Source organism: Gallus gallus, chromosome 4, assembly GCF_016699485.2.
Source record: "Gallus gallus isolate bGalGal1 chromosome 4, bGalGal1.mat.broiler.GRCg7b, whole genome shotgun sequence".
NCBI classification, from domain to species: domain Eukaryota; kingdom Metazoa; phylum Chordata; class Aves; order Galliformes; family Phasianidae; genus Gallus; species Gallus gallus.
The window spans coordinates 64420153-64438475 of record NC_052535.1 but is presented as its reverse complement, the minus strand read 5'-3'; the positions used below and the strand labels follow the sequence as shown (position 1 = coordinate 64438475).

Genomic DNA, 18323 nt, shown 5'->3' with positions numbered 1-18323 from the left:
ACAAGGCCTCCCCTCAGCCTCCACAGCGGCAGGTGTTGTCTTGTGCTCATTGGGAAGCTTGGAGTGCCAGCAGTAGTAAAACCCAAGGCGCGGAACATCCCGTCTTCCCCACCCGCGGCCGCACTGCCCTGGGGCGGCTCCCGGGGCTGGGCGGCGCGGTGCAGCCTGGCGGCGCTCCTCCCGCCGCCGCCCCTGGCAGGGCGGGCCGGGCCGGGCAGGTATCGGCGCTGCCTCCGGGCCTTGACGGCGGCTCGCGCCCCGCGGCCGGGCTGCCCGCTGCTGTGGGCGGGCGCGTGAGCGCGTGCGGCGTTGCATCGCTCTGGGAGGCGGCACGTGGCGCCGCGCCCCGTAAGGCGGAGGGACGGCGGCGGTGTCTGCGGCGGGGGCACGGCGGGGCGAGCCAGCGCAGCCGGCGAGTCGGTAAGTGGCTGCCTGCCGCCGTGACCGCCTTTGTGCGACGGACGGAGGCGAGCGGGGGTTTCGGGCGGCGCTGCCGGTGGGTTCCGTGACTCTCTCATCCCTCCCGGCCGCCCTTTGTTAGCGTTTCCCAGCGCGCCCGCGTGCTTTGGGCTCCGCTGAAAAGCAGAACCCGTCAGGAGGATGGCTCGGTGTCGCCCGGCGCCTCTCAGAGCGGCACCGCTTTGTCTGAGCGCCGTCAGCCGTTTGTCACAGCGCTGCCATCGCGTTCCGGTGGGCGACCGAACCCGGCCGCTCGTCGGGTGTGAGAGGCGTGCGGGCTGCGGGCTGCTCCCGCCCCTCCCCGGGAGCCCCTTCCCCAGGTGAGCCGGGGTGGGGCTGTTCTGCATGGGAAACCGTCCTTTTCCCCTTGGGGAACGTGTGTTCCAAAGGGAGCGATGCGAGCTGCGCGTCTTTCCTTGTGTATGTCATTAACGGCTTTCTCAGCCACCGGGGTGTTAACATCAGCAAATGACAAATCCGCATCTCTCCGGTTGCGGTCCGGTTGTAGTTCTGCCGCTGCTCTGTCGTTTCGGGGTGACCCGCCCCGCTAGAAGCGTGCGGTACCGGCGGTGGGCAGCGACCTGGAAACCACAGCCGCGCGCCTGAAAAATTAATGCTCCGACAATGGTGGCACGGAAAGCGATCCGCTGCTGCGGGGAGGTTGGGGGGGGGGGGGGGGGGGCGCGGACAGCCGCGGCGCTGCCGGGCGGTACTGAAAGGCGCTGCACACCCGAACGTTGTGTGCCGTCCCCACACAGCGTGCAGCCGTTGTGCAGGGAGAGAGAGAGCTCTTCCCTTAGAAACAGAGCCCTCTGCGCTGCCCAATGGCAGCCGTGTGAGGCAGGTGCTCCGCTTTGGCCGATTGAAGACAATACATTGGGGTCAGAACTGATTTTTTTTTTTAATTTGATGTGGAGTAACGCAGGCTGAAGAGATTCCCATCTCCAGAACAGTTCCAAGCGTGCCACGCATTGATGGTTGGGTCCTCGTCAGAGCGTGGATCAGTAGGTGCGTTATGGTGAGAGTCTGTAACAAAGCCACCGATATGTTGTAACGCAGCCGTAATTGCCAGGTCTGCTCCTGATGTGCCTCATGTGGTTTGAATCCAGGTCAGGAACTCATGGTACTCATAAAACCAGCTCTTCTCTGGCTGGTGTTGGTCCGTAGGTCTGGAGGTTGAGTTTGGGTTGGGATATTTCGTTCCAAAGATGATTCTGAATGGAACACTCTGAGTTTATTGAAACTTCACCAGAAAGTATGGTATATTTATTCATGGGTATATTTATTCATGTCACAGTTTTATGATAATTATGAGAATTACCCACAAATCTTTATTGATAAATGTGGCACGTAGCAAAGAGAATGCTCCCAATTGCCATTGGGTCTGACTTCTCCAATAGGAAAACGTATCTCAAGGCACCCCCTCCTCACATTAAGTAGTCTTTAAAAATACCCACTTGGACAATCCTGCATTTCAGAGGGAGTTGATTCACACTGGTGAACAACAACCATTTTTTTTTAATTACAAATGCTATATAATGCCATTTTTAAGAGTGCAATGATGGCAGACGCACCAAACCAAGAATGTCCCGTGATGTTCTGTGGTAAGACATCACCTTTGCTCATTTTTGGTTTCTTTGTTTCTTACGGGTGAGTTTGGTTTGTTGTCTTGGGAGGTGGGTAGTAGGGGTGAGTTGATAATCCAGTGAGGATACTGAAGTTCTTAGGTTTTCTCCTGCTTTGCCACTTATCTCCATCACTGCAAATTGATATATCCTTGTGAGCAGCAGTGCTCAGCCTTATTTCAGTATGTACTGTTTGTAAATGCTAGGAAAGGTCTTTTAAAATATGAAATGCCTGACATAATAAGCGTTGGGTGAAACGTGATCACAGAATCATAGAATGGCCTGGGTTGAAAAAGGACCACAATGATCATCGAGTTTCAACCCCCCCCCCCTGCTATGTGCAGGGTCACCAACCACCAGACCAGGCTGCCCAGAGCCACATCCAGCCTGGCCTTGAATGCCTCCAGGGATGGGGCATCCACAACCTCCTTGGGCAACCTGTTCCAGTATGACACCACCATCTGTGTGAAAACCATCACTCTCTGTGATGATCAGTTCATGAACATGAATTTATTTTGTTGCTGTTTTACACAGGATTTTTATGTAGACAGCATTTGCTTAAATGTATGCAATGTGACTTTTTTTCCTCACAAGCCAGGAGAAAGATTTTTTTTTTTTCAGATTCTGAATGATTTATATTTGAAAATAGCTGATGCTGACGGTTAGGAAGAAATTTTTTTCTTCACACAAAATCAGCTCATGGCCTTTGTTCTGTAAAGGCTCAAATAAGAGAATTATAGCAAATACAGACAAGCCTACCACTGGCATTTAGAAAAGTACGGTCAATTCCTTTGGCATCAACAGCCTCAGGGCAGCATGGTTGTGTGGGGCTGCCTTTACTGTGGTGCAGACACGGAGCTGCTCTGACCACGTAGATGCTTTCACTGATCCTACGTGCTTGAGCAGGATTTAATAAAGTGGTCTGAAATGCATGTTGGAATAGAATTCATTGGTTTCACATAATGTGATAGAATGCCACATAACATTGCAGCATGAACTGTAATCACATTAGTGCTACCACTGGACAGGCCAAATTCTGTTTTTTATCTGTTCAGTCAGAGTAGGATAAGAAGTGTGTTTGTTTCCGTGGTGATCCTGTGAGTTCTGTCTTCAAGAAACAATGATTGCTGTGTCGACCTTGTGCTTATTGTTTCATACCACTTCCTGGAGGCGCTTCTCTGCCTTGCATATTACACAATTTCTTTGTTTAGGAACAAAAATACATTTTGTCAGAAGCGTATGATATTTGCACTTAGTTTACTTTCAGCATTTACAATTTCCTACAAAGGAATAAAATTGTCTTGTTACGTATCAATTTTAGTTGATAATATTCAAGAGCCAGTGTGTTACATGGGCTGAATCATGGTGATTTGTTTAATTAAGTTTGGGGGGAAATTAAAATGCAAGGATCTTGCTATGTATTATCCTGGTTAAATGGCTTATGCTGCAGTTGTACCATACGTGTTAAATGAATATAATTCAAATGCTATGATAAATGTGTGCTCTGCGTTCATGCACTTTTAAAGGCAGTTCAATTTCTCCTTTGTGTGGACGCAACTTGCCAAATTACAGAAATACCAGTTTCATACCTCAAAGAAGCCTATTTAAGAACATACCCTCAGCTGATCTCAGCTCATGGGACCAGGTGTTGTAGCTAAGCCGTTGTAATTATCACCTTTCTGCTGACCACTTTCACCTGTGGTAACTAACTCTTAGAGAGTGAAACCACTGAAGTTAACCACTTCACGTCCCCAAAATTGCCAACTCTATAATTTTAGTTATAACAACTCTCTAGCTTAACTTTCTTCAACCTTCGGAAAACTTATTTATTCAGGTCATTTTCATATAAAAGCTTTCCTGGTGCTCCAGTGCTCAGATGGGCAAGATGCAGTACATGCATTATTGACCTGCTTGCGTGTCTTTTTTCATTGCTCAGCTTATTCTGAAAGCCAGCAGTCAGAGCTGGGCTGCTTGATGAACCTGGTGATGGGTGATGAGGCTGCTGTGGCAGTGTGCTGCACAGGGATAAGACTTGCTGTGAACTGGAGGTGTGGAGGGAGTGGGATGAGAAGAACTGAACTGAGCTGTACAAGGTACTTTCATGTGGTTCTTCAAAGCAAGTTGACTTTGTTCAAAGTAACATGCAGTCTTTCCCTGTGATCTTTAGTAAATTCATGTGTGAAACTGTTTAGCAGAGAAAAATGAAGATGCAAAGTGACCTGTGGAGCAGTTTGGCACAGTGTAGAAGGGAAAGAAAAATATTGATTGAAACCTTTGTAAATCTGTGGGTATATGTTGGCGCACAGGTGATATAGTTCGGTTGTGGGACTGTCTGCCAACAAAACTGAACTATCTCCCCTCTAATAAATCTCATTTGCTGTGAAACTTTGTCAGGTCTTAACTATGTGAGCTGTAGGTAGCGACCTCTTCTTGAAGGTCTGCATTTTCACCACCTTCAAGAAATCCTGCACAAATTTTTGTTCTTATGTCTTCAGAATATTGTAGTTTTCCCAAGTTCACCTGTGAAAACTTTAGCAAACAAAGTGAGAAATTCTGTGTTTCTCATTAACACCCAGTACTAGAGAGCATTTGTAGCGGTGACTTTGGTGATGCTTACTGCGTATGCAGTTGGCATGTAGTTGGAGAGGGGCTGTGAATATTCTGGATACAAAATTAAAGTTAAATGATTTGATAGGACAGAGATGCTGTGGTTATAATCAACAGGGATTAGGTAGCGGTTCTTCAGAAGATCTGTGGTTTGTGGTGAGTTGTGGTGCTAAATAAGCAAAGTCATGCTACTGCGGTGAAGACAAGCCTGGAATTGTGATGTGCAAGTAGGAGACCTGCATCAAGGATGTGAGAAGTGATACTTCCAGCCTTGCAATAATTCTCATCAGCTACATCGTTGTATCCAGTTGGAGTGAACGCTTCAAGAAAGATGCAGACACACTGGAGAGAATCTGGAGGAGAGGAATTTAGAACAATAGGAGACTTAGAAAACGTGGGCTTTGAAGAAAGGTTGAAAGAAGTTGGGGTTGTTTCAGCTCCAAGCACAGAAGAGGGGCAGGGTGAGCACAACATGATAACCTCTACGTGGTCACAGAGCTGCTGTGAAGCAGTATTCTCCACACCTGTGCTGGCTTAGGTGGTATGTAACAGGTTCAGCGTTAGTGAAACTGAGCAAAGGGACTGGTCACTGGATTGAGGTTTTGAGGCTTTTAGAATTGTTAACTGTTGGAATGTTAGTTGGGAACAGCGTAAATGTATTTGATTCTTTCAGGAGCAGAGTAGTGGAATAGGTCACCTCTAGGTGGTCACCTATTTCATTTACACTTTGAGGTCACCTCTAGGCCTGTGAAAGCCCAACAGTTTGCTTCCTGGTGTTGACCACAGTGTGACTTGTCGCCTCACAAATGCTGTTATTGGACAGATTGCCTGTATGTGATGTTCTCCAAAGAGAGCAGGTATGTGAGCAGAGATGGCCAAACTTATGATCTCTCTTTTAGGGTCAAATCTCACATCCCCTCCTTTCTGCTCAGGCACCAGCTGAGGTGCCTTCTACGAAAGAAGAAAGTGTGAAGGACTGAAGTGCTTTGGGAGGAACCTAACCTGAGAGCTGGGTGGCAGAGGGAAAGTGGCAGGAATTGGAGAGCATTGGTACAAATTTCACGAGAAAAAGGACTGTGTAATGAGTAGGTTAGTACATGAACACAAGACATGAAGAAAGGGAAAGGAGAACTTAGGCTTTGGGGCATATGACAAGAACTTGGCAAGGAATAAAAGAAAGTGTAAGAACTCAAGTTTCCTCATAAGGATTTTGACTCTTTGTATGTATTTATTTTAACTTTACTGATATTACGGATTTTTGTTTTACCCACCTAACCCAAGCTCTAATGGGTGCACAGGGTGGATCTGCCCAGCAACAAGATAAGAGGCAGGGGCAGTAAATTGAAATGCAGTAAGTTCTGTCAGAATATGAGGGAAAATTTCACTGTGCAGGTGATGGAGCGCTGGCACGGACTGCCCAGAGGCTGTGGAGTTTCCTCCTTGGAGATCTTCAGAAACTGCCTGGATGTGGCTCTGGGCACCTGCTCTGGGTGTCCCTGCTGGAGCGGGGGTGGGACCAGATGGACCCAGTGGGCCCTGCCAACCTCAGCCATCCTGTGTGTCTGCGTGCATGTTCTCAATGGAGAACTGGAGCTGTGTGCTGACAGAAGCTGTGGTCTCTGGCATCTGCGTCATTTGTTGCAGAAGCAGGAAGACATCTGAAGAAATTGAGTTAGAAGGTGCCTTAATTAAAGCATTTTCATTCACTTGAATGATAAGCTTAGCTAAAGGCACTGAAAACTAATTAAGGCTTGCTATTGCAATTCTGACTTTTTCAAACATTTGTATGGGTTTTTTTTTTCTTTTTCTTTTTTAAATTTTGGCGAGTAATGGAGATAGTGATGTAGATAAAGACCAGGCTCTAATTCTCACTTAGCTTAATGTGAAGCGTTAGTTATTACTTTCCCAGCCCTGCAAATGACGTGAAATGAAGCAGCTTCTTATGACAAGAAGATCAAAAAAGCCTTAGTTTCCTATTTCTGCTTCTAGTGGCAAATAAGGCATATTTTCATACCTTTCTTCAGAAGAAATCATGTCATCAGCTTTCACAAAGCTGTCAGAGCATCAGAAGTTGCTAAGAAAGAAAAAATGTGGCTGATTTTTTCCTTTTTCTTTCAAAGATCCCATTCCAAGCCTGTACATACTCAATAGTAGCCTGTGTTGGCCTGTCTGAGGGCAAGTGAGGCCTGTGATGAGGCACAGTGCTCTGCTCCCAGCCCTGAAGCTTTGACACTCACTGCTGCTTGTGTTTGGAGGAGTGAATGGCACCCTCATCTTGTACAGGGGGGTTTGGTACTATTTCTAACCACCCCATTCCATCTCTCCCCGCTGCCAGTGCAAGGGTGGGTTGTACTAAGCAACTCTGCTGTATTTTTTCTGGCAATTAGTCTTTCAAGCACCCACACAGTCTGCTGAACGCTATCACGAGTTACTAGGTTCTGTATCCTGATACCAGCACCTGATATTTAATAAACTTCGTGCTTCAGGTGATTGTGTTTCCTGAGATGGGATGGAGGGCCTACTGGCTGCCCGGTTTGGGTTACAGGGCGCTGTGGATGCAGGAGGAGCAGCGCTGGTGTACTGGCAGTGGTCAAATGGGTGATAGTGGGATGAGGTTTGTGGAGACTGTGTAGTAGCTTTTGTCATATCTACCAGCACAGCTGAAAAACATGAAATAGATAACCTTTGGAGCACCTCAGTGCTGTGACACACTTTCCATCAGTTAAAGGCATTCCTCAGCAGCCCTTCCAACCAGAGGCTACAGTCCAGAGACATCACTTAAATCTATTTTTTTTCACTATCTAGATGTTTTTCGTGGAGCTATTTTATAATGTCAAAAGGAGCAAAAGAGAAGGTGAAGGCTCATTAGTAATTCCAAAGGGAAGTTCAATGTTTTGGCTTGTCAGACTGAATGGTGACTGTGGCTGGGTCCTGTTCTGCACAGTGTTATCTGCAGACTACTTATTTTTCAAGTTATAGTTTCTCTGCTTTGAGAAATTACCTTCAATTTGGCGTAGATTGAAAACCAGGACAGGCCATTTCAACTCTAGGTGATTCTGAGATTCTCTTCTAGGGTATTTGGAGGAGTAGTTGTCCATTTTTGGGAGAACGGGGTGGCTCTTTAGGCTTACAGCAGTGACTGCTCAGTGAAGGATAAGTCTCCTGAGGAGGAACAGAGCTTTCTGCAGCTCACTCTGCAAAGCTTTGATCCCTTGGATGTCATGCTGAATGTAATGAAAAGCTCATCTAACCATGTGTTGCAAGACACAATGTGCAAGTATTGTCCTAGATTTGTGAGTTGGTAGATGACCCAGAGACGTCTCTACAGAGAACTGGAGGACCTGCTTGGCTTACACTTGACATTTTGCCAGCTCTAGAGCAGATGGGAATCTATACTGAAGTGAATGACTGCATATATAGGTAAACCTTGTAATGCATACTCAGACTTTGCACTGTTACGTTTGGCTTTGTACTGTTTTAAACCTTATAGACCCTTGTGACAGGTTGATCACAATTCTGTGGTCACATTTGAACTATTTGTTAGCTTATGGGAATCCCTATGCAGCATTTCAGTGGAAATGCCAATTTGTCTGACCCACATCCAAGCAGTGGCTGTGCTGCCTTGGTCAAAACGAGAGCTTGTTGTGTTGCTGTAGGATCACTGTGGGAATACCTTCTGCACACCTGTCAGGGTTGCACCATTCAGAAGGGATGCCAGGAAGCTCTGTTTCCTAGCAAGTATGCATGTTCAGTTTCTGGCAGACAGTGACACCGCATTGTGTGCATATGTGAAAAACATGAGATGACGTCTTTTTGTCAATAAATACTGCTGTGATGACATCATTGCTAGGAATGTGTTGCCCATACAGTCCTTCTTTCACTTCCATGTCAGACACTATTTCGTCAGAGTGTTCTTCTGCTGCCATCTGTTGCAGGGCAACAAAATGTAATGGAATATCGGCAGGAATGGTCAACCTCTACTGCCATACCACCGACATCCACCATTTGTTCAAGGAATGTTTGGATGTTGCGTTGAGGGACATGGTTTAATGAGAACCATTGGTGATGGGCGAATGGTTGGACTGGATGATCCTTTGGGTCTTTTCCAACCTTAGCCATTCTATGATTCATCTGCCTCTGACATTGTGGGTCAACATAATAAAGTAGGAGGCATTACTTTCAGAGCAGCTCTTGTACAACAGTATGTTTGTTAAATGTGCTGTATCATCACAAACAGACCTGTAGAAGGTCAAATGTGCTTTGGGGCTGGAGCTTGGAAAGTCTCTAGTATCTTTTTTCAAACTGCTATCTGGTGACCTTCATGCGTGCCACTCTGTATGTGTTTGCTTTTGGTCTTCGTGCTCCACAGATGGAGCTTGTGTTGAATTCTGAATCTGCAGGGACAGCAGCACCAGCTTTGCATTTCTCAGCAATTAATTGCAATTACCCACAGTCTCTTATCACTTAAGTTTCAGCTCTTTCTTGTGATTTCAACCTGTCAGTCTGCAAACAAAGAGCCTACTTGGAGTTCTATTTTATGCCCTTTCCTGACTGTAACTTTCCAAGCCTGGAACATCTCCAACCTAGGGCTGTTCAACCTGGAGAAGAGACTGAGAGGGGATCTTACTAATGCTTATAAAAATATAAAGGGTGGATGTAAAGTGGATGGGGCCAGGCTCTTTTAAGTGGTACCCAATGGCAGGACAAGGGGCAACGGGCACTAACTGGAACACAGAAAGTTCCACATGAATATGAGAAAGAAAGACTTTGAGGGCAACTAAGTACAGGAACAGACTGTGAGAAGGGTAAGTAGGTGACTAGTGTGGCTGTTTCCCTGGGCAAGTAACAAGCTGAAGACACTTCTTTAATTAATGAAAGATGTATTTCAGTATATTTTTTCTAATAACCTCTTGATGTGTGGAGATGGGATGGACTGAAAGACCAGTGGCTGTTTTCAGGCCTTTCATTGGGTGACAGAATGAGTACACTGTTGGCTAGCACTTTGTAATTGTCTGGAGTTTGTAAATGAAGTAAGTGAGCTCTTCATTTAATGCTCAAAATTTACCCTCCAAAAACATTTTGGCAATGTTTGCCTTTTAAATTTCTATAAATTTCCACAGGAGAGTCTCTGCAATGTAGGACGCAGATACAGATGACTGCAGACATCTGTAGGATGCAGATATCTGTTACCAGGCCCTAAATTCCCTATAAGCACATATTTACTACAGACACGCATGTAGTTCACAATAAATGAAATGACAGCTGTCTTTCTTACTTAGATGGCAAAAAAATCTGATGTACATATAATGAATGAGTTGTGCTCTTGTCCTTGCGGGCACTCCTGGTCCAGCTGCACACAGTTGTGAACTCAGTTCCCTGATACGCTTCCTGAGAACAAGTGAAGCGCACAGCTGAGCTTGAGAGAATGTTGCTGCTGGAGCAGCTCCACTGGTCACTGGGTTTTATCTTTGCTGTAAAATGCTTTGTTAAGTTCATGAAACATTAAGAGGAGAAGCAGCGTTTCACCACGCATATATTTGGGTTCTTGTCAGCAACGTATGCTCTCCTCCCCTTGCCCTTGTGCTTCTGGCCTTCCTCCAAGTTAGTGCCATTTTTGCAACTCATGCCTAATTTCCTTTTCCTTTTTTGATAATGGAATGCCTAAGATTTTGCTGAGGTGTGATAAGCGTGGCATGACTCTTTGTGTTTTCATACAATGTTATCGTATTTGGCATAGAATTTTCTTGAAAAACAATGGATTTTCATGTTCTTATGTTGTCAACTGCAAACTGCACTCATATTTTGCATTTTTTTTTTCCTGGGACTCCAGCATCATGATGTTCAACCTCATTTTATATCTATATATCATATATATAGATATATATATATTATTTACCAACCAACAAAAGAAATGTGCCTCATTTGCTTTGCAAAAGATTCCTTTTTCTCTTCCTTTTCTTTTTCCTTCTTTTTAATACTTAAGGAACTAATGTTCATCACCATTCCCCAATTCTTCCATAGGATCCTGCCCACTAGCACGTTGTATTGCTGATGTGTGCACCTGCTCAGTGCCTAGGGACAGGGACTGATGTAAAACCCAAGTCATTTCTCAGCAGAGGGAACACTGGGGACTGACTGTGTGGGACCCGGGCTCACTGCAGCGTGTTGGAGTGCGGCTGCCCTGCCCAGGCTGCACTGCATGCCTGGAGCCATCACAAACACATGTCTGTTCACAGTGGATATTTCGTCTTTTGAGTTATTTTATAAACCTTATCTGAAGGGGGAATGCAGAGCTGGTTCACAGTGGGAGATGTTTGCACTGCATAGATTATCTGTTCTTCTTCACATAAGAACACAGTAAAAGATAGTGTAATCAAGTATAATGAGCGCCTAAGGCAATTTGAGCTCTAATTGGTTACCTGTCTGGTACCTGGATTTTTGCTCCACTATTACTTAATGTGTTAATAACATACTTAATGTACTGGTACCACAACTGCTTAATATTTTAACAAGAAATGGTTTGTGGGTTAATGCGTGCTACAGTGGTTTGACATTTGTAACTCCAGCAAATTATATCAAATAGCACTGTAGTAGAGAAGAGTATTTTCCTTTAGGAGAAGTTTCTTTTTCTATAAATTCTGATGTCTGCCAGGGGGCAACTAACTTTATAGTTCTGCTTTAATATTTCATGTGCTGTGACAGCTCTCCTGTTCATAAAGCCAATTACAGCCAATCCTTGGCACACCGCTTTTATACATGAAAGGCATTCTCTGGTCAACGTGGGCTATTTAAGACACAGGCTGGGCTTCAGCAGCCTCATATAGTTGTCAGGATGACATATAACAGACTTGCTCACCAAAGGCACTGTTCAGCATTGCTTTATGTGAACAGTTTCCTCATCAACCGGCGCTATTACTGTCTTGTAAAATAAATAAACATACGTAGGATTCTGTGTGTTTAGGTGAGTCTGTTTCTCAAATCTGTTTCCCACTGTATGAAAATGTTTATAAACCTTGGCAGAAAAAGCTATTCAAAAATCAAGTAAATTCTAGATATTCAGATTCTCCCCCCCTTTTTTTTCCCTAAAAGAGACAGATGGTTTGTTTGCTTTTTGCTTCTCTTCCTACATCTATGGCTGTTTTTAACTATGAACAGTTTAACATAGCGTTAGTGTCATGCCAGTCACTGTCATCATGCAAAATATGAAACAATATACGAACCTTACCCCCAAGAAATCTAAACTAGGCTGTCACTGCTTGCAGTGGCAAGGAGATAATTCAACCTTGGAGATTTTCTGCATTTTCACTGTGAATTCCAGCTGCTCTCCAAGTTAGCAGGACACATGAAAAAGCCACAGTCTGAAAAACTGTGTCACTGCTTTTTGCATTTCTCAGGTCCTTTGCTTGCTTTACTGCTGCAGTCACTGTGCTAAGGGACAACTCAATTTCCAGCTTGGTGCTGGCTGGCTGTCCCTGAGTATGGGTGACTGTGAACAGCTTTGAGGAGTATAAGCTTGCATGTCCTTTTTGCAGCTAACCTGCTCTGGGTTGTGGGCAGTTGAGCATTTCCTCACCATGGGGGATTTTTTCTGTAGCTGCTAATTGCTGGAGCTCTGCAAAGAGTAATGCTCCCCCCCAAGTCTATCTCCTTCTTCAGAAAAAGGCTTTTAGGAAGGTTGATGACAGCTGCGATCTGAGAAGATATTTTAAACTTGACTTAATTGAAGGGTGTCATGAATATTTTTAATTTCTGTTTTAGCTCAGCCTATTTAAGTTGTTTGGTAAACGATCTAGGTCAAATCAAAATTTAAGTCTGTGCACTATTTATTGCATTTTTTGTTTCCACGAAGACAGAGCTTATCTATGTGTAGAAAAGAAGTGCAAAGTGATTTAATGCCCAGTGTAGGATGCAAAATGACTCAGGGCATTAAGTTGGCAGAGGAGGATTACCGGGTTGGCTGTGACCAAAGGCAGAACCGTGGGTCAGATGCCTTTGTGGTAGTATTGGCTTTCACACCTGCTGTAACTTCAGGCTGAGGAATTAACCACTGTGTTCCTCTGCTTGATTGTCCTCGCAATAAATGCAGCATCACTTCATCTGCTAATTTGTCAGTATGGCTATTATGTTGTTTGCTGCTTTTGTGCTTCCGGACTGAACAAAGGGATATGTTTGTGGTACATAACTGGAGTTCACGGGGAATACATTTCTCTTGAGCACACAAATAAAAACAGAGAAGATTCTGAAGATGTTCTCGCATCTTTCATGATATGCATGCATATACCAGTCCATGCTTGTGCTTAATATACGTGGCGCATGTGTTGTGTTTGTGTTCCAAGGCAGCAGGGCCAGTGGCAGCAGTGAGGCTGCAGCTCTGTTATGCCAGGCCAGCAAACAGCAAGTTCTTCCACTTGACATGGAAGATAAGAAGGTTTGACGGCAATAATTCTGGTTTTGTAGATGAAGAGAGATCAGATCCTTGATAGCACCTGCAAGAATTTATGGCTTAGTTATGACAGCTCCAAAGAGATGTTAAATTTGTTGTCTAAAATAAATCAGAGGTCACAGTGATATGCCTGGGAGCAAGGTCGGTTTTAGTTGTGCGGACTCCAGGCTGACTTGGCTCTTCTTCTGTTTCCTCTTTGTGCAAAGGCTCCACAGGAACTCTTCTCTCACCATTCTGAAGGATTCATGAGTTGGGCAAACGGATCTGGATTAAGGCAGAAACCCTGGAGCACCAGGTTTGGGCTTTCAGTTCAGAAGAGCATTGGGATTTGCAAAAATAAATCCCTAGCTGACTTACTGACTAATTTGCATGTGGAAGTAGGCATCTCCTCTGTGTATCTTCACAACAGCAGATACATTTTCTTGCCTGTACAAAATTCTCTCATACTTTAAGGGTCAGTGAGCCTCGCCTTGGACTCTTAACACAAAGAACAGCAATTAAGAAAAAAAAATTCCCTCAAGAATTTCCAGTTGCTGGAAGATTAATGCAAACATTGTGCTGTAGCTTGGTCTCCAAAGGCCTCGCTCTGCTCTGCTCTGAGATGGGTTGCGATGCTCCCCATAGCTTCAGCAGAGCAGCACTGTTTCCAGATTAGGGGGATGTTTTTCACAGGTGCTGAGCACCCAGTGGTGCAGGACTGGGGAAACTCTGATCTGTGTTTTCTAATACGAGGCAACTCTCTCATTTATGTCATGAATAAGGCAAAGGTGTAAGAAGAAAATAGCGCAAGACAGCAAATGAGCAGAGTTGCATAATATTGGCTGACTGTGGCACAATTTTCAAAACAGCAGGGAGAATCAGTAGACTTTGTACTTTGCATCATAAGCTGCTATTGGTTTTATTGGTTTTACATGGCATTTCTCATATTTCAGCAGTTGGCTGTGTGCTACACATTAGACGTGATGAACTACAAAATTTGGCAGTGAATCTGTGACCCAGCTGTCCAAGGTAGATTTGCCATCGGGCTGCTCCAGTTTGCTGTGCCTGCTTTCCATCATATCAAGTTGGTTATTTGCAAATGGAGTTGACAATGTATAATGTCAGGAAACTGTTTCTGTGCTGAAAGCAGCTATTGTGCTACACCTGACAACAGAGTAATTTGCTCTGGGTCACAAGATTCTGCACCATGTAACAAGCTAGGATTCAGCTCAGGGTATTCAGTCACCCCAAGGAAACAGTCACTGTGCCATTTATCCAGGCTGCTCTCAGGAGTGGGGTAACAGTACAAGCATCAAACATGTCTGATGCGGAAGCACTCATTCTGCTGATGGTGGAAGGGTAGATTGGTCAAACCTAGTGTTTGTCTGATAGCTCTTTAAAGGGTGTTTAGACTGTTTTTTTTCTTTTTTTTTTTTTCCCCAATGTGTTCAGTTTTCTATCTAGATAAGCAAGAGGCAATTTTCAGCCATTGTTTTTTAATTATTACATTAGCATATAGACAAACAGGCTGAAGTGGCTGCTCTTCCAAAGAACCTTTAAAGAAGGAAGCATGCTGGCTGTTTTGCTGTGGATCTGACATTTTAAAGTCCAGCTGGAAATGCATTCTTCTGTCATGGAAAGGAAATGTCCTCAATGTAGGGTTAATATCTGCATATTTATCACAGTCTATGCAGCTGAAATCATTTGTCATGAACTAGGCGTTTCAATAACAAATCTAACTGGACTTTATGTAGCCTTGGTTTGCAGTATAGCTCTTTCGAGTGCTCATAGTCATGTTTTAAGAGTGGGGTGAGGATGCGAAGTAGGTAAAGTTAGCTTTGGCTAAGGAAGAGATGCTGGAGCAGGCAAGGCTTGGAGTTAATTCTTCTAAACCACTGAAACTCCTATAAACCAATACACACATGACAGTGGAAACCAAGCCCAGATATTTTGCTTCATGGCCACCTACACGGGTTTTCAGCTGATGGAATACAGTATTGCAGGGCATTTTCCCTGTAGGAGTTACAGAGAAGTTCCCTTCTCCTTCCAGGGAGATGAACTTCCCTCTGCCCCCTCGGTGGGGAACTGGCTGGGCTGCAACACGATGCTACCCTATGTCCCCAGGGCAGGGACTGGGGAACCTGACTCACAGCATTGTGGTGCCAGGGGCTGGCTGGTGCCAGGAGTGTTCAGTGGCTGTGTCCACTGCCAGGAGCAGCACGCAGTGGCTGACACCTGGGGAGGGGATCGGAGAGTCTCATCATCAAGTCTTCTGTAGCATATGAAGAAAAAAAAAAAGAAATCTAAGCTGGGTCCCTTGGGTTCTGTGTCACACAGAGATGCGTAATGAAAAGCTGATAGTTAAAATAAACCTTTTTTTCCTTTTTGCTTGAGTATACTCATAGCTAGCTAGAACAGACGTGAGAGTGAGGAATGCCTTCTGCAGACATGGTGCAGCTGACAGAGCTTCTTAAGACTGTGCTCCTTCTTTGCCTAGAGTGCAGGATAACCCCTCAAAGGAGAAGGTCCTTGGAAATTATTTGTTTTCTTTGTAGTTTGGGCAGATCTGATGCTTTTATCATTACTGTCTAGTCTAGCTGGACATCAAGGCTGTGCTGAGTTTCCACAGTGATACAAGTGATGTTCCTGGCCATGGGGGACAGCAGTTGCAGATGCTTTCAGGGAGAAAATTAGATCATGAAGTGATGTACAGATCAAATTTCTCGGAATTTTATCTTCTAGACCTTAGCATCTTTGGAATTCTTAGACCAGTCTGTGGATACATTTCCCTAGTTGTGAATTGTGTGGTGTGTGTTTGTTTTATGCACCAGATTTATACACAAGAAGCGTTCAGAGCAGCGGAGCAGATAATACAACACAAAGCAATTGTAGAACAAGTAAAGCTGGGTAAAGGGAAAAAAATCTGGGGGGGGAGGGGCTGTTTTTGCTGCAAATATATACCATATTGCATAATAGAGCTCTCTTCAGATGAAGCGCTGTTCACGTTATGAATAGCCTTTTCAAGCAAATGTGGCTCACTGGCACGAGCACTGAGAGCTGCTATGGCTGTCAGCATCTGTTCTTTTATTCCTGAAACAATTTTTACATCAACCATCAGAGGCCAAAAGGATTTTTAACCATGGCGTAGCACTACACTGTAATTTTCCTAATACAGTCAGTCTGGCAATGGAAGATTTTCATTAAGACAGTAAAGTGAGTGCAGTTGTTTGTATGAATCCAGCTTGACAAAGCTCTTCCTCCACACCACTGTCAGCACAGAAAGCATTCATTTTGTGGAATGACAGACAGTTTTTATGTAAATAGTGGGCAGTTCCTTCCGATGTTTGAATCTTAATGAAACTACTTTCTCTCCCTAAAAACTGATAGTCTGAATATCTGCCTTACTGTGATCGCCATTTAAAATACAGTGTCTTATTAAGTCTGTTTTAAAGGAAAAGCCTTTTTTGTATGTGATTTTCAACAAGCATGCCCATCCCTTGTGCTTTGTTCTGGCGTCTGTGTGAGGTTCCACATGGAAGTGTCACTGTTGCGCTTGGGAGGCGGCTCCACACACGTGGCTCAGCCCTGAGGACACATGGTTCTGCCTCACAGCTCTTCTCTGGCTACTGGCCCCCAGCAAGGAGGAGATGCAGCCCTCCCACACATTGGCATCCCTCCCTAAGGATGCAGGGATTCAAGGCCAGGCTGGATGTGGCTCTGGGCAGCCTGGTCTAGTGGCTGGTGACCCTGCACATAGCAGAGGGGCTGAAACTCGATGGTCATTGTGGTCCTTTTCAACCCAGGCCATTCTATGATGGGAGGCTGTGTGCTCAAAGCATTCAGAACAGTTGTATGGGCATTTGTGCTGTGGTTCTGCATGTCAGCTGCAGGTTACGGACGTTCAGACGTGGAGCAGGTGGTGGCATGGTGACAAGGAAGGATGCAGGAACCATCAACCACAGCAGGAAAAGTCACTTCATAGCATTTTATTAACCATGCCCCTTTCCATCAGCAGAGCATTTAACAGCGTCAAGTGGCAGTGGAAAAAAGCAGTGCCAATGTTTCACCGATTTTTATTATTATTTTTACTACTATTTTTATTGATTTATTTATTTTAGCAGACCAAGTGGGCTTTAAATCTTCCACGGCAGTTGCCTCCTGCACTTTCCTTTAGTCCCAGCTTACTCAATGCTGACTGTGTTAAAGTGATTTCTAATGGCGCTTTAGCCGGAAGAAAAATGGATTGCTCAGCATCCTGCTGTAGCCCTGTTCTAATGCATCTGCTTTCTATTTTGAAGAATGTTAATCCTTTATTACAAGGATTAATAATCCTCTTAAAACCTAAACAACAACGAAAACAAACAACAGCAACAACAACAAAGCGTTGTTATGTAAGTGATAAATGGTGAACCCTTAGTATGCTATCATGGGTGGGAATATTTCATTATGAACACTTCGTCCACATATTCACCAGTAAGAGGGACTCAGATCACCTTGCTGAATATTGCAGCACGTTCCCTCCTTGCTCATAAGCAGTGATGTGTTTCTATTGGCATTAATGTGTCTGCAGGGGGTAAATTTTCAAAGAAATGCTTGGTAAGTTCAGTATCCATCTAGTTTTAAAACTGAAATGCTGATACTCTTGAAACAACTTTTTTTTTCCTTATGCTTGAGGCATGGTAAGGTGTACTAGCTCCAGGTAACACTGTGTGTACAGCAGACTTCTTGAATGCATGGTAAAACAACAATCCTAACAGAAATACCTCATTTCTTCATCATATTAATTGTGGTATCAGAATGATGCTTTTCCGGCATAATTAAGGTATGCAAACATGCAACAGAAGTATAGAGTTTGCATCTTGCTTTGTGTTGATCATGTGTCCTAACCCGTCCTAGTGTTTGGTCAGTTGTTATACAGCCTCATGCACACACAAGCAATCTCAAGTAGGAAAACCTTTATTTAAAGAAGTGCTGCGTGGTATTTTGGTCTTTTGGATTAGAAAAAGCGGATTATTTTTGATTCTGTAGGGATGTCTGCCTTTCGAGGATTTATGAATTTGTTATCATCTTTTCCAAAGTCAGATCTGACTTTGTCTCCAAATGTGAAATGTAATTATTAGAATGATGGGTCCTCACCACGATAATAACTATAAGCAGGACATCATGCTACCTGGTAGCATCACACTGTTAGTTTTGGTTACCTGCAACAG

The 18323-nt window shown here is 44.4% G+C and overlaps 1 protein-coding gene across 8 annotated transcripts in view; it reads left to right on the top strand.

Moving 5' to 3' along the window:
* Positions 1-335: 335 nt before the first annotated feature.
* Positions 336-18323, top strand: part of CRACD (KIAA1210) — a 111313-nt gene continuing 93325 nt past the window's right edge. For 6 of the 8 annotated variants that reach the window (XM_040699009.2, XM_040699012.2, NM_001389400.2 and 3 more), the window contains exon 1: positions 336-420. The gene's annotated coding sequence lies outside the window, so the exon portion shown is untranslated. Of the gene's footprint in view, positions 421-1384; positions 1468-18323 lie in introns of all 8 variants that reach the window. The other 2 variants (XM_046940178.1, XM_040699007.2) reach the window with 1 other exon arrangement.